The sequence below is a fragment of the Perissodus microlepis genome, unplaced genomic scaffold, assembly GCF_051167445.1.
Source record: "Perissodus microlepis isolate ML-2025 ecotype Zambia unplaced genomic scaffold, ASM5116744v1 scaffold_36, whole genome shotgun sequence".
Taxonomy (NCBI): Eukaryota; Metazoa; Chordata; class Actinopteri; order Cichliformes; family Cichlidae; genus Perissodus; species Perissodus microlepis.
The window spans coordinates 107,052-124,058 of record NW_028182058.1 but is presented as its reverse complement, the minus strand read 5'-3'; the positions used below and the strand labels follow the sequence as shown (position 1 = coordinate 124,058).

The 17,007-nt window shown below is 39.1% G+C and overlaps 1 long non-coding RNA gene across 4 annotated transcripts; it reads left to right on the top strand.

The window, feature by feature from the left end:
* Positions 1–748: 748 nt before the first annotated feature.
* On the top strand, positions 749–14,993 carry LOC146360537 (uncharacterized). 4 transcript variants are annotated; one of them, XR_014799644.1, is made up of 7 exons: positions 749–1,069; positions 2,086–2,212; positions 2,372–2,429; positions 2,551–2,670; positions 10,871–11,009; positions 11,818–11,930; positions 12,092–14,993. It is a non-coding gene; the product is annotated as an uncharacterized LOC146360537 (long non-coding RNA). The 4 variants fall into 4 exon arrangements; XR_014799643.1 differs by having other exon boundaries at positions 750–1,069; positions 2,586–2,670; positions 11,805–11,930; XR_014799642.1 differs by having other exon boundaries at positions 752–1,069; positions 2,099–2,212; positions 2,586–2,670.
* The last annotated feature ends 2,014 nt before the right edge of the window (positions 14,994–17,007 follow it).

Sequence of the window (17,007 nt, the reverse complement as noted above, 5' to 3'; positions counted from 1 at the left end):
CATGCTCGTGTTTTACCTCTACATTAATGAAATAGTTGAATGAGTCGATGTGCTGCTTTACCAAACCTTTCACCTGCAAAACACACAACATGATATACATGTTTACTCTCCCAAATAATATTACTCACACAGATGTAGACCCACCAACTGTTCTGTCATCATCACACAGGAGGATACTTTGATATTTGATGACCAAAAAAAAGTAATTTAAAGAAGGTCCATGACATAAAGCTTTAACAGGGTAAAAGAACAAGACACATTGTACAGGGTATATTTGGTCATTATGGCAATATTTCATTATTTCATGGCCATACTGGACTCAAATGTTTCACTTTTTACTAAACTGGTGTGCTTTTAGTGGAGTTTCTTGATTTATTGGGCAACTAAGAAGTTAATTGTATTGCAGCATGGCAGCAACTGAGTGCATTTAGACATATAGACATGAGGAAGAAGGGTGACTTTGAGCGCTGCATGGTTGTTGGTGCCAGACAGGCTAGTCTGAGTATTTCACAAACTGCTGATATATTAAGATTTTCCTAACAACAATGTATCTGTATCAATTTACAGAGAAAGGTCTGAAAAAAAGAGAAAATATATAGTGAGCCGTATTTCTTTGGGCAACAATAACTTGCGAAGGAATCAGAAGAAAAATGACCAGATAACCACATCAATAAGTTTACCAAAACTGATTTCTGTAACTTAGAAAATATACGGTTAGAAAATCCCTATCTCAAACTGACTGTGAGAAATTGGACTATGCATTCACATCCAGGAGGTTAGTTTATTGCAACGTTCTAGTTTCAGGACTCCCCAAATCATCAGTTGGATTTCCCTTATTCATTTAAAATGCAGCAGCCTTTGAATCCTTACAGGTACGGTATCGGGTAGTGACAAATCCAAACTGTTTTCTACAGTCATTAAACGGGACATCGCGACTAGCAATTTTAAATCTCGCGCCACCACACGTGATTTTGTCTCGCGCGCTTTGGATCTGAGCTTGAGGAAGGCAGCCATAAGTCAAGTTGAGTCATCTGCCACTACTTTTTATTTGGGCGGGGGACTTTTTTTGGTAAGCCTTGATTTTTCTGTATGAATATTGTCCAAATCTCAGCCAAATGTAGTTTAATGTCTAGAGTGTCACCATCTAACGTTAATGTTAAATAAGTGCCGTTGGTTTAATTTGCTCGTGCTGTTTTGTCTGTTGTGAAAGAATTGGCGCTTTTTCATTTGAATTTTTTTTTCTAGTGGGAGCAGTAATGTCGCATTTTACTTAATTCTGAGGCGCTCCTAACGTATTTTGGTCTTCTGTGTGAGTGGTTTGTCAACTGACTATTCAGTTGCATTATGTGTTAACTGCACCGTGGTGTTAGTGAGATTTTGGCCATGAACAGCTTCAGCTAATGTCAGCGGCTGCATTAGGTTAGCTTAACCGCCGTGCCACAAACATTACCTGTACTTGTATTAGCTGCATAAGGAGTGGTGCTCATTAGCTGCTTGCTAAATGGGTAAAGGTGTCATTTAAAGTACGTTACAGGGCTATTCCCTGCATTTCTGGAGAACACTAAAAACGACCTGATATGCATATTAGTATGGATTATGTTAGGATATATTAGTATGGATAAGTATGGATTATTATAATATATTAATATATATTAATATATTATTATAATTATGATATTAAAAACACATTTCAAGAAATTACATTAAGAAACAGGTTATATAAGAGTTAAATTTCAAATATGACTGCTGATTTTATGGCAGCAAAATTATTCTATCTCTATCGTTTAAACATATAATAAGCTTTCTGCCTTGCACTGAGTGGCTAGTCAAACTAATTGAATAATCATAAATATATTGTTTTATATTTTTACCTTAGTTTTTATTGTTGTCTCTTTATTATGATTATTATTATTATTGCACTATGAATAAATAATAAGGGAAGTATTATGTATCACCACCATGATGAAAACTTGTGGGAGTAGTATGTACAGTACTCTGGAGAAGATATAAAATGTCAGTGTGTGTGCGCGTGTTTTATGTGTATAGATGTTTTAAAATGATTACTTATGATATAACAATGTCCAGATATATCCTGTAGGGACATGAGGAGGAAACGGTGGCAAAAGCAGCTATGTGAGGCTGCTAAAGTCAATGGATCCTTCACCAGACCACAGGCAGCAATAACACATGTACCAGTTGTTGAATTGCAGAGGTATTCAAGTATAAAAATAATAATAGTAAACACAATTGCAATGTTTTGGTTCTATAACATTTTTTTATCATTACTTTCTTATGGATTAGGTGCAAGACTTGTTAAGTGTGGATAATTAAATAATAATTAATGTAATAGTAAATTGTGCCTTTTTCTCAGATGGACAGGAAGAGTGATAGATGAGATGAGGAGATGGAAGGAGGAAGAGAAGCAAAGAGTGAGTCACAGGCAGAGCCTGTTTTATTTCCCACAGTATTTTAAATCTGTTGCCTCATTGTTCCAAGCGTTGTCACCAATCTTTGCATTTTATTATTATCTTGTAACACTTGTTTAATCAGATACCATCTCTCCTATGGACTTTGTAAATCTGCAGTCTCAGATCAACACAACCCTGCCCTTCAGCACTATCAGCAGCAGGAGCAGCAGCAACCTCTGAAATGCAGCATTGTTCCTATCAGGTAAAACATAGGCTACGTTTACTTTGCATTGTCCCCACGTGATGACAGAGATATAGTATCAGGGCTCTAGACTAACTTTTTGCCATGGGCGTACCGGTACGCCTAACTTTTTAAAGTTAGGCGTAACTTTTTAAAGTTAGGCGTACTGGCACAAAAGTTAGGCGCACACAAATTTTATAATAATTTATATAATATAATGTGTTTTTCTGGATACACTGTGCTTTTTCAGCATTCAAAGATTGATGACACCGTGTCAGAGCACTGGCTATGAATTTCAGAAGGATCAGGCCTTAACTTAACAGAAAAGTTAGCAATAGTTCTTTTCCTATTACAGCTACATCCACTTCTGTCGTGCCTAGGCTGCTCACTAGGGCTGGGTATCATCACTGATTTCTATAATCCATTTGATTCCGGTTTTCAAAGTCCCGATTCGATTCAACTTAGCCTCAGACAGTCAGAAATATTATAATTCTGATCATTTATCAGTACTGACTTCATCAGAATTGTGAACATCACAGCAGATGCCTTTGTGTGAAAGTAACTGAGAATAAAACACAGAAAAACATGAAGGAGATTTTCCTGGTCTGGCTTTTTATAGCAGATAACCTTAAAAATATTCTACAATGTTCTGCATATAAAGTTTAAATTTCTTCAGTATTGAACAACAGAAAAAATAGGCTTGTCCGAGGTCATTTAAGTGAAAAAAAGAAAAGAAAAAGACAGCAGCCGACAGCGCTGTAAACAACGGTAGACTGGTGGGAAATAAGCGAATGAATAATACAGAAAACAGAGATTGGAGACGGGAAACTGTTCTTGAAGTACAGAGAGAGATAGAGAGAGAGCTAGCTGTGCATGAAGTGTGATTTTAATAGTCGTGGAAGCAAAACAGCAAAATTCATGACGACATTGATCAAATGTGAAGCGCAGTTTGCTGCTTCTTTTGCTGCTGGCTCGGTGAATTTTGGTTGGAGAGAGACAAAACCTGCAGCTCAGAATCAGCGCAAAAAGACGTAATCACAGCGCGGACCGGACGCATCAGAATCGCTAAGCTCCGACAGCGTGTCCGTCTACGGGCCGTCGGGTGAGAAAGCCGAGAAAGACAAAGTTGATTCTGATGCGTCGGGTCCGTTCTGTGTTTACGTCTTTGTGTGGAATGCGTGTACCTGCTCTCATTTGCTGTTTGGTTGTTGTTGAAATGGTTTTGTGAGCTTTAATCTGAGAATCTGGCATTTCTGGCAAAACACAGTTATATTTAAAAGTCGATTCAGGATTTAATGAATTGATATCGCTTTATTCAAGCTACTCACCTCCCACTTCCACCTGCACTTTCAACTGGACCACGGCCAATCAGAGAGGTCCCGCCCCTTACTATCTCTGATTGGTTTGGTCCACGATAGGGGCATAATGTGTGTCTGTTGTTGACCACAGGGAAGGTTGCAGATTTTTTTTTTTTTTTTTTTTTTTTGCTACCCGAACAGTTGGTCGCACAGGTGCAACCAAATATTTTTTTTTAGTCGCACCACTGAAAAATTTGGTCGCACTCTAGAGCCCTGAGTATGGTTTGGTATTAGATTTTTGATGAATGTGGGTTGTTGGTATTCAGCCTTGTTCTATGTGCCCCTTTTTAACTTTGAGCACCCACCCCTTCAAACATCTCTGCACGGCCCTGCCTGTATATATTATCAGAAAGGTGATTACACTAATTAATTTAACTGGTGCGGTGTATTTTAGTGGACTACTTTGCGTTTCTGACATTTTGCCCTAGTCATGTATGGAAACAAAATAGTAGAAAAATGTACAATACAGTACACTCCAGCACTATTTTTTTTTTTTTTAATTAATTCTACGTATAGCTCAGTAGGGATGGGTATCGTTTAGGTTTTATCCGATACCGGTGTCAAACCGGTACTTTTGAAACGGTGCCGGTGCTTAAACGATGCTCGAACCGTTGCTTAAAGAATGGAGAACACAAACTTTGTCCAAAAACCTCTCAAGCTGTTTTTTTTTGTTTTTGTGTTTTTGTAAAAGATAACAATGTTAGCCTTTTCTGCAGCTATAGGGCATATATGGTATCACTCTTGGCTGGAAGCAGTACTTAAACAATGGAAAAAAACACAAACTTTGTCCAAAAACCTCTCATGCTTAGCTGTTTTCCACTTTTTCTTTGGTCATTTTAGTCTTTTTTGCCAGGGTGAAGGGAGTATCTGCCATCAAAGAAGAAGACAGCCGCATGTAACTACGACGGTGTTTGTTAGTTCACCTTACATGCATTAATTTAATAACGTGGTTAGCCTACTCAACGTAATTTACACACGAACAACATTAAGCTACTGACCCACCCAGAGAAGAACGGCTGCTGCTGCCATCATCATCCGTCATCATTTCTGCTTCACTGGCAGGGCTAGGGGCCAGGACTCTCCTCTTCAGGTTCTTGGGGGATGTTGCTAACTCTGGGTCCGATAACAGGCACCACACCCGTAGTAAGTACGGTGCATTTCTCGGCTTTAAACCCCCCCCCGCCGCCGCCGCCAGGTGTCGCCAGGTGTTTCATCAGATTCGAGGTGTTACCTCCTTTGCACAGTATCACTGGGGTGCTGAGTTTGCATCTTTTGCTGTGAAGTATAGCCAGACTTTTGACTGCTTCGCCTTGGGCATTTTTAATCTGTAGCTCTGCTCTAAAAGAATGTACGTACCTGGGCCCACCTACTATCCTTGCAAAGGTAAAATGATTGGCTAGAACCTGAAGTGTATGAGGTCTCAGGAAGAAAAAGCACCAAAATAAAGCACCGAAATGTGTGCTGCTTTTCGGTCTGGTTACTACCGTTTATGTCAGAACCAGTGCCATAATGGCACCGGATACCAGTACCCATTCCTAGTAATCAGTAATTGATTTAATTTCAGGGTTTGTACGGGTGCTTGAAATCCTTGAAAACCCTTGATTTTTAATGTTGTCTTTTCAAGGTTTGAAAAGTGCTTGAATTTCAGATGTGGTGCTTAAAAGTGCTTGAAAGTGTAACTGTATTTCATTCACAACAAATGACTATCTGATTGAATAGTTTTCTTATCAGATAGAGAAATAAAATGAGTCGCAAAATGTAAAAGCAAAATTTCCCCACCTGGGCTGCCTTGCTCCTCTGTCTGTTTCAACGTGTGTGCAAGTGCAAGCTTTAAACATTAGCCAGATACATAACTAGCCACCTTAAGGCTTTCTGAGTAACCCTCTGGGCTCGACGGATCCAGAATCTCCATTTCAACTTGGTTCGAACGTGCGGACTTCAAACTATATACCAGTTTTTAAATTGTCTTGATAGGCCACGTCAAACCGATGTTTGTTTGTTTGTTTGTTTGTTTGTTTTTTCTGGGGGAAAAAACAGTGGCGTTTTCTCCGGCAAGAAACTGTAAAAACGGCGTTTTCTAAGGAGAGCGCTAGCAAACACGCTTTGCTTATGAGTAAGAAAAAGAAAAAAAACACTCCTTCCCTATTGGTGGAAAAATGTACCATGTCGACCAATCAAGAAATGATATGGCGACATGTGGCATTTGGTTGTTTGGGAAGAGGGGGAAGTTTTAGGAGTGACCAGCGAAAGAGAGCGAGTGAGCGAAAGGGGGAAAGAGAGTTTGGATACGTGAAAGATTTGTGACATTTACCGTGTTTGGAATCTCAAGTTAGTGTGTTGTCTTGTGTAGTTAGTGTGTAGTGTAGTCGTTGTTTTGTTTTGTGTGTCAGTTCTACTAGTGAATGTCACAGTTACTGCCTTAAAGCCACCAAAGGCAGATTGCAGTGTAAACGCTGAGTGACACACCTGCTGTCAGACCTGCATGATTTATCCCTGTGCTGTTCTCATCTGTGTTATAGTGGACACTAGGGGTGGGCGATAGAAACGATATACGATAGAAACAATATAAATTTGGCCAACGATAGAGATTTTTGACAATACCGCTCTATCGTGATAGCGCATGTTGATGATGTCATCAAGCTGCGCCTGTTTTGGTCAAAAGCATCGCAGCGGCTACAACCATTATCATCTGCAAATTATGCCGGGCGACAGTCATAGCAAAGAGATGAAGCACTTTTGAAATATGGGGAAAGCCAAAAACTGCGCTTTCTCCACTTCCGTAACATTGATTCATTAATGTTGAATTCTCTCGCAGCTGCTCTATTCCCATATTGTTGCAGTATATTAATAACTAACCTCGTATTGTGGATGAATAATCTCAGTTGTTCTCCTGACTGAAGTTTGCCCCGTGTACAGCATCCTGCTATGCGATTGCATTTGTCCCTAACCACAAGAATCCCTCACGTTAACTTTTATCGAGTGGAAAAAAGTTGCCGTTCATCCTCCAGCTTCACTGTACTAATGTTATGCTAACATAGCTGTGTCGCTAGCAATCACGTAGCACAACATTATATACCAGGTAGTCCAACTTCAGTAACCCTGCAAACGCCACTGCTGTTTAGTTTTCTGTCTTCATTTATGTTGGAAGTGGTAGCAGAGCTGTACGTTTTAATTAGTTTCAAAAATCTCTCAGTCAGAACATGGTATGTCATGTTTAGGTGTAAACTAGTGACCTCCCAGCCCATTGTTCCTTCAGTGGGCTGGTTTCAGTCATTACGCAAATGTACTGTTTATAAGATTGGGGAAACCTGCAGTCAGCTGAGACTGAAGAAGTCACTTGGATGAGTGACGAAACGTTTCTCCCACAAAACGCTACGTCCAGATGAACAGAATCAACTTTTGGAGACTAGCGAGCTAACTTCCTGTTAACCTGTAACTCCGTTAAATTTAATAACTTCTGTTTTCATGGATGCCTGGATGTTAAACTTAATTGTTACACTTGGTAAAGCAGCAACGCTGATCGTTTTATTAAAGATGAAAGAATTTAGACCGTTTTTAACTCTGTGTTCGTTTGACTTTGGGACCTGAATGGGACGGAGTTTTGGACCCAGATTACTCCAGGAAGCTCCTCACCACAGCAGCCGTAATGCTCTGACAATCCATCAAGCAGTGCGGCTTACCAAAGTTGTACTAAAACATTTTTTAACAGATTTCTGCGCGCCAAAATCAGTTGGCGGTCCGTAAGCACAACCAGAATTCATACATAAGGCACACTCTGGATTTTTGAGAAAATTAAAGGATTTTAAGTGTGGCTTATAGTGTGGAAAATACGTTGCACAGAAGAAAAGAATATATCGCGATATATATCGCTACCGCACGTGCTTCAAATTATACCGCGATATGAATTTTAGGCCATATCGCCCAGCCCTAGTGGACACAAACTTTTTTTTGGAGTTGCATAAATAATTTGTGTGCCTTCTTATTTGATACAGAACACCTCATTGTTCTGTAAATAGTTTGAAATGGTTATATAAAAAACGTCTGAGCCTTGGCTGCATTTTTAGGTAAATAGTACCATATAACTTTGTTGTTTGCAAAACATGTGCATAGTTTTTTTTAACAATGTACAATTTCTGTTTGCATTTCAAGTTGTGAAAATGATTCGTTAAACATGCTTGTGGTTTTTACAGTCAAAAATATCACTTTCTACTCGTATTTTAAATTTTGTCTAAATTTAGATAAATTGTGCTGATACAGTTTGTCAAAATGACAAAATCACAGATTGGCAAGAAACAGTTTTTAAAGGTGAACTATAGAGGCCAAATCAAAAGTAGTCAAAAACGGCCAATTATATCCTGGACACCAGAGGGTTAAAGGCTAAAAGCAAAGTTGTCACCAAGTGCTGTTTATATTTGTGTGTATTGCTGCAGCTTACACACAAATATACACTGTACATTGGAATTGTACATAATAATATCACAGATGATAAATTAAATAGGTTTTAAGTAGATGCTTGTGCATTCTTAAAGTCTTATATTTTGAATTGAACTGTGTGTGATCTGTTCAAAGCCTTTCCCAGTATTAACTTGGTGACTTTGGGTGAAATAATGGTAATGTTAGGGACCGAGCCATATGGTCACAAAAAATAGCCACTTGTTTCTGTGCTACCAAAGTTCCCCGGCTTTCATTCAAAATGTGTTTATTGTCAGCACTTACACATTAGACTACTTAAACATTATAAATGTCTTCAAGCTCACACTGAGGCCTGTGGGGTACTATCAGCCACTGAGACAGTAGACACATTTATATGTGTATTTGTATATGAATATTTCATATTTTAAGGCTGCCTGTTTATTTAAGGGAGATGGAACAAAATACATTGGAACCCCGAATTACAAATACCCGTTTCACAAAAAATTCAACTTACAAAGGCACTGAACGGCAATATTTCTGCCCGTGTTACGGCAAAATGCCCGAGTAACAAAATCCGCTGGCTCTGATTGGCTGAGCCTACAATGCCTTCCGAATCCATGTGACAACCCCTTGGCTTCCGTACTTGTGCTTCGCTGTTCCACTTGAACGACGTATTATTGTTCTAATTAGCAATTAGCCTATAGCCTATCGTTCAGCATCGCCTCACTCAAAACGCGCAATGGGTGCTTCGACTTACGAAAATGTTCGAATTTCGAAAGACCCTCAGGAACGAATTAATTTCGTAAGTCGGGGTTCCACTGTACATTGGAATTGTACATAATAATATCACAGATGATAAATTAAATAGGTTTTAAGTAGATGCTTGTGCATTCTTAAAGTCTTATATTTTGAATTGAACTGTGTGTGATCTGTTCAAAGCCTCTCCCAGTCAGTGCTGTTCTCCATGCCTGTCTGACTGTACATGATGTTATTAGCACAAACACTTTAAAGGTGATCGTTTAGGACTTCAGCAATAATAGAGACAGCAATGTAGTTAGCAATAAAACAGTTTTATCTGGAATTAACTTAAAAAGATAAACAAACAAACATCTGTCTCCTATTTTTTGTCACACGGGAAGGAAGCATCAATATCAGATGAGAAGACTTATTTCTTCCTTTTGTGTTTTTGTTTTGTTTCTTTGTTTTTCAACAGAAGAATTTCTCCAACAAGTTGATTTGTTCACATTTTCACATCTTAATTTTTAAGTGAAATGTGCATTTTGAGTGTATAAAGGGAACAGGTGACTGTTCCCTTTAGCAGTATTTTTGTGTGGTGCGTTTTTCTGTCTTAACAAAAGGGGAACAAAGGTGTTCACCTAGGATGATTTGTTTTAATTTTCACATGGTCTTACTGAGGTGATGTGAATTGAAACATGCATTTTTTTTTTTTGTTTGGGGGAGATGTGCTGGAAAGCTTTATATGCTATATGCTTTAGCTTTGCACTTTAGCTTTTTGCTAAAGCATATAGTTAGGGCTGGACCAGGTGACCCTGAATCCTCCCTTAGTTATGCTGCAATAGACGTAGGCTGCCGGGGGATTCCCAAGATGCATTGAGTTTTTCCTTTCCAGTCACCTTTCTCACTCACTATGTATTAATAGACCTCTCTGCATTGAATCATATCTGTTATTAACCTCTGTCTCTCTTCCACAGCATGTCTTTTATCCTGTCTTCCTTCTCTCACCCCAACCGGTCGCAGCAGATGGCCGCCCCTCCCTGAGCCTGGTTCTGCCGGAGGTTTCTTCCTGTTAAAAGGGAGTTTTTCCTTCCCACTGTCGCCAAAGTGCTTGCTCATAGGGGGTCATATGATTGTTGGGTTTTTCTCTGTATCTATGAAGCGCCTTGAGGCGACTTTTGTTGTGATTTGGCGCTATATAAATAAAATTGAATTGAATTGAATTGAATTGAAAAGCGTGAAAAGGGACCTTGAAAGTGCTTAAAGTGCTTGAATTTGACCCTGAAAAAGGCTCTGTCCCACATTTGGTTAGCACGACTGTTGTGTATACCTTCCTTTAGTTGTTGTACACATTTTATTCAAAAATGCATTCTTGAAATGTCAAACACCATTTTGTCCTCACTAGATATAAATTATTCGTTGTTTCCTCTTTTACTGTGAATGGTGCTAGAAGTGTTGCAGTGACATGATAAATGTAGCAATGCTAGGCCTGCCCTTCAGTTTTTCCAAGTAGGTCCCATATACTGAAGCATTGTCGAGTGAGACATGGGCAATGATGCGGAAATGATAATCGTATTCCAGGTGTGCACGCAAGCTGCCAATGCACTTTTCAAACGTGGAATACACTATTAATTCATTTGAATAGATGTCATGTTGTTAAAACTAGTCGTCATCAGTCAGGACTGTCATTAAAATATCATTTCTGTTTTCGTAAGGATCTTGTGTCTGAGAGGGATTACTGGACTCACATTGATGCACACTTGAAGAAAAATGATGCTCGAAGGGAGTCCCTCATCAAAGGATTCTGCATCTGTCTCAATTACAATCCCTAACATCTTGGTGCAGGAGTACATGGTGAGCGTTTTGTGAATAGATTGTGGCTTTGCAACTTTTCAAAATGCATTCAGTTAACCATATGATTATAATTGGGCGATTGGACAAATATATCGACTATCCTATCCTCGATTGCTTTTACAAGGACAATTTATTTATTTGCCCATGAGTAAGTTTGCTAATAATGATGGAGCTAATAGAAGAAGTCAACAGAAAAAGAAATGGCGCTGTTTTAACAGCACCCTATTTTATCAGCGAGCAAATGCACCCTCCTCGGAGTTTGCCCAAATGCAGCAATTCATTTACTCAAACTCATTACAGAAAGAAAGACAAGCAGTTGCCTGTGTTCAGAAAAAAACTTTTACATTTTAAAAAACCACAACAGTGGGGAGGGAGACAAAGAAACTGGCTTCTTTTTCCTCTGTAACAGTGTTTCCAGGCTTTTCCAGTGTTTATCAGTCTTATACACTCGATCAAGCAGCAAATACAAAATTAAACAAAAAGTAAGTTAAAAATCAAAATGTCTCTTCCAGCGAAGATATGTGCTTCCATCAAAAATTTTTTAAAAAGTTACGTTTTTATGCAGTTTGGCGCATTTCAAATAAATAGATGGATAGTCCAAAGAGTAGCTGTATTAATATTTTTATTATTATTATTATTATTATAGCACTATGACTAAATAATGAGGGAAGTATTATGTATCACCACCATGATGAAAACTTGTGGCAATAGTATGTATAGTACTCTGCACAGTGTGTGCATATTTGATGTGTATAGATGTTTTAAAATTATTACTCATGATATAACAATGTCCAGACATGTCCTGTAGGGACATGAGGAGGAAACGGTGGCAAACAGAGCTATGTGAGGCTGCTAAAGGCAGTGGATCCATCACCAGACCACAGGCAACAATAACACATGTACCAGTTGTTGAATGCAGAGGTATTCAAGTGTAAAAATAATAATAGCAAACACATTTGCAATGTTTTGGTTCTGCAACATTTTTTTATCATTACTTTTTTTATGGATTAGGTGCAAGAGTTGTTAAGTGTGGATAATTAAATAATAGGTTAATGTAATAGTAAATTGTGCCTTTTTCTCAGCTCAACAGGAAGTGGAGAGTGATAGATGAGACGAGGAGATGGAAGGAGGAAGAGAAGCAAAGAGTGAGTCACAGGCAGAGCTTGGTTTATTTCCCACAGTTTTTTTAAATCTGTTGCCTGACGCTAAGGGGGTTTGAAAACTCCCTAAATATAGCGACAAAATCGCTAAGTTGGCAACACTGTTTGGACTGTTTTCAGGGTATTTAAAAAAATACAACACAAAACCGTGCATCTCAATGGGTATTCTCTGTGCATGCGCAGAATTACGCACAGCTGTCATGTGATCCTTTGATCGAACAAAGGCTCAAAGAGCGCTGACGTCAAATTCGCAGCCACGAAAGTCCTTAAATACCTTCTCTTCACCTTTGCAAACACAGTTTTACTTGGAACGTTTTCAGAAACAGCGAGTTGTGTTTAGCAAACCAGAAACCTTTCAGAAAGGGATTATTTATAAACTTAAACAATTAAGCAAACATTTTTTCTTGTTGACACTTTGCATTAAGAGTTTAAAGAAATGTTAAACGACACATTTAATAATTCACAGTCTGACAGAGAGATTCGAGTGGAATCACAAAGACTGTATGGGTTGATGGAGAGAGAAATACCTGACCCTATGGAGCTTCAAATGAAAATTCAACAACTCCAGTTGGAGTTAAGCACCCTAAAGTGCAAAAAGAATTATTACAAAAAAAATTACTATCGCTTTAAAAATGAGCGTGAACAAATTAGTACAGATGTGCATGACAGGAATATCCATTTTAGAGAAAGCATGGTTGAGCTTGAAGAAGTGACTCAACAGTCAGATGACATCAAAGCTCTAATTGTTGCAGAGAATAAAAATTTGCAAGCAGAGGTTAGAACCTTTCGGATGATGCTCCATGAATTTCAGGAAAAGGAAGCATCTCTGCTTGAGCAGAACAGCAGCATTGTTGCTGAGTTGTCTCAGATTCAAAGTGAGAGAAACGAGCAAAAGAAAGAGAACACAAAGACTGTATGGGTTGATGGAGAGAGAAATACCTGACCCTATGGAGCTTCAAATGAAAATACAAGAACTCCAGTTGGAGTTAAGCACCCTAAAGTGCAAAAAGAATTATTACAAAAAAAATTACTATCGCTTTAAAAATGAGCGTGAACAAATTAGTACAGATGTGCATGACAGGAATATCCATTTTAGAGAAAGCATGGTTGAGCTTGAAGAAGTGACTCAACAGTCAGATGACATCAAAGCTCTAATTGTTGCAGAGAATAAAAATTTGCAAGCAGAGGTTAGAACCTTTTGGATGATGCTCCATGAATTTCAGGAAAAGGAAGCATCTCTGCTTGAGCAGAACAGCAGCATTGTTGCTGAGTTGTCTCAGATTCAAAGTGAGAGAAACGAGCAAAAAAAAAGAGAACGCAGATCTCAAGGAAGCGTTAGAGAGACTTGAGCACCAAGTGGGAGAAGCTCACCATAAAATAACAAAAACAGAAGAGATAATAGAAAAACAGAATAGAGAAATACTGGACAGATAGTTGAGCTGAAAAAAGAAATATGTACTCTTCAGCGTCGGGTGAGACAGGCTCTGGATGAAAAACAGTCACAGGTGGAATCTCTGGAGGCTAAATTGCAGGAACAGGTTAACACCGTTCAAATGATGCACCATGACTGTCTGGAAAAGGAAGACTATCTCCTTAGACAGAACAGCAGCATTGCTGCTCAGTTGTCACTTATTGAAAGTGAGAGAAACGAACAAAAGAAAGAGAATGCAAAACTCAAGAAAACTTTAGAGCCTCTTGAGTACCAAGTGGAAAAAGCTCATATTGAAACAACAACAAAAAATGAGATAATAGAAAAGCAGAATAGGGAAATAGTGCAAAACCAGAAACTGATAGTTGAACATGAACAAGAAATATGCAATCTCGAAAGTCATGTGAGACAGGCTCAGGTCGAAAAACAGTCACAGGTGGAATCTCTGGAGGCCAAATTGCAGGAACAGGTTAACACCATTCAGACGATGCACCATGACTTTCTGGGAAGAATCTCTAGGAAGATCTCAAGGAAGCGTTAGAGAGACTTGAGCACCAAGTGGGAGAAGCTCACCATAAAATAACAAAAAAAGAAGAGATAATAGAAAAACAGAATACAGAAATAGATCACAAGACAGAACAGATAGTTGAGCTGAAAAAAGAAATATGTATTCTTCAGTGTAGGGTGAGACAGGCTCAGGACGAAAAACAGTCACAGGTGGAATCTCTGGAGGCTCTGCAGCTGGAGAATTTTGCTCCTGAACCTGAGGAGGGTTTTTTTTCCTGCCTTGGAACCACCTCCTGATGTGGTCCCGACACAGGAGAATCTTTGTCTTCAACCCGAAGAGCTTGATTCTCCTGTCTCAGAACCATCTCCTGACGTGGTTCCGACTAGTGGTTCATGGCGTCATGGTGCTAAACGCCTACTTAAAATAGGTTTAGGTGTTGCCGCAGTAGGCCTTATTATACCTGCAGCTTACTGGGGCTTTTCAATGCTTAACAGTTATTGCCTATTTAACTCTGTCTATGGCCTCCTTGAGCCATATTGCTACCTTGGTGATGGATTAGTTCCCTTTTAAAGACTAGTAATGATGGACTGCTTTTCATCCACAGTCCAGAAAACCATACGTTGTTCATGTTAGACAACATGAGCAACATTTAGCTAACTTGCGCTCTCATTTTTCTTTTCTTTTGCCTCTCACCCCCCAACCAGTCGTGACAGATGGCTGCCCCTTCCTGAGCCTGGTTCTGTCAAAGGTTTCTTCCTGTTTAAAGGGAGTTTTTCCTTTCCACTGTGCCTAGTGCTTGCTCACAGGGGATCATTTGATTGTTGGGGTTTAATTTGTTAAAAAACATAACAAATTAGGTGAGGGGTTCACATAATAGAGAGCACAACAAAAACTACAAATTTTTAAAAAAGTTGTTAGTTGCAAATCAAAATAAAGACAACAATTTCTGAAAAACATCTCTTACGGCTCTGTTTATTTGCTTAAATGAACACTTGTATTTTTTGTCATTGAAGAATATACATTGTCTAAAGTATTTGATCATTTTAAAATTAACACTGCGCTGCGTGAGATAAACTGTGGCACGGACGGCTGTCGGCCCGGTGAGGGAAAGTTCCTCTTCAACCTCCAAACAGAACCCAGTTTGTTAATCGCAGCATCGCAAAATTAGACACAGCAATTCCTTAGAGTCTGGTTTAAGTCCTGAAATGTAATCTCTTTACCAGCATAGGAGCATCCCACCAAGCATTCACAGTCATTACACTGTATGTACACTATATGTGGAAAAAAAGAAGAAAAACAGAAAGCTAAATAAGAAATGCTGCTACGCAGTAGAAGGTTGTTGACAGTAGCAAGCTACAGGTCTCTCAATATTGCTCTCCCTGAGAACCCTGTGCAGTCCACAGCTAGGTTTAAGGTATTCCCAGGTATTAGAATTCTACATATTTAAGTATAGTGACATAGGTAAGTTGATTAGGGTGACCAACCGTCCTCTTTTCCCCAGACATGTCCACTTTTCACGTTCCGTCCGGAGCGTCTGGGGGGATTTTCGAGAATGTTAAAAATGTCCGGGTTTTCCTATCCGGTCTTTAAGTCTGATGTCATTGCCCATGTCTGGGCCCAAACTCCACTCAAGTCCCTAAGTCAAATGATCACTGCAGCATTACTGAGAGTTAAAAACTGTCTAAATTCTCTCATCTGTAATAAAATGATCAGTGTGGCTGCTCTACCAGGTGTAACAATTAAGTTTAACATCCAGACATCCATGAAAACACAATTTATGATATTTAACGGAGTTAGAAGTTAGCAGGGAGTTAGCTCGCTAGCGCCCATCTAAATATAATATACCATGTTCTGACTGAGCAATTTATGAAACAAATTAAAACGTACAGCTCTGCTATCACTTCCAACATAAATGAAGACAGAAAACTAAACAGCAGCGATGTTTGTAGGGCTACTGAGGTTGGGCTAGCTGGTATATAATGATGTGCTACGTTATCGCTAGCGCGACAAAGCTATGTTAACATAACATAAACAGTAAAGCTGGAGGAGGAACACTAACGAATGGAAACCTTTTTTTCCACTCGATAAAGGTTAATGTGAGGGTTCCCAATGATTAGGGGCAAATGCAATCCCATGGCAGGATGCTGTAAATGGACCAAACAGGAGAACCACTGAGATAATCCATCCACAATACGAGGTTAGTCATTAATATACTGCTGCATGGGCTGGGCTGTAGTTACATCTTAAGGGTTTAAAAACTGAGCTTTAAAATGATTAGTAGTAATAAAAACTGAGAGAAGCCAACAGTGATCACTGACTGTTTTAGAGGCTTGTTGAGATTAAATAGAACAAGATAGAAAGCATTAAAACATGATAAAAACACATCAGCTTTATTAAATGCAGACCACTTTGGGCCCAGAAACAGGATTCATCACGTCATCACTCAAAGACTGGATAGTCCGACAGCAATTGCATTTATCTGCATCCCCTCATTTCAGTACACAGAAAAGGCAACAGCCGATGTACTAGACCACCTTGTGGCCTTGGGAATGTTGATCAGTTGAGAGAAGAGCTTCTTACATCCAGCGTAGCAGGCCAAGTACAACCCTCCAAAGCCAAAGGTTGTAATTTGTCACTATATAAATAATACAGAATTGAAAATTTCATCACAGCAGTTCATTAAAGAAAACAGGAGAGCGATAGAGAGAGAGAGTAAATATGAAGTTAGGTGAAATAAGATCTGGATCAGGCAGCTGGTTCAGAAATAACTCCAATAAGGAAGAAAGAAAACATTGTAAAGGCGTGCAGGCTGTTCGCTCACAGAGAGTTGCAGAGTGAAGGGGAACGTGCTGTGTCCCAGTTTGTCATTTCTGACATATTGTTTTTTCTAGTGTTCAATTT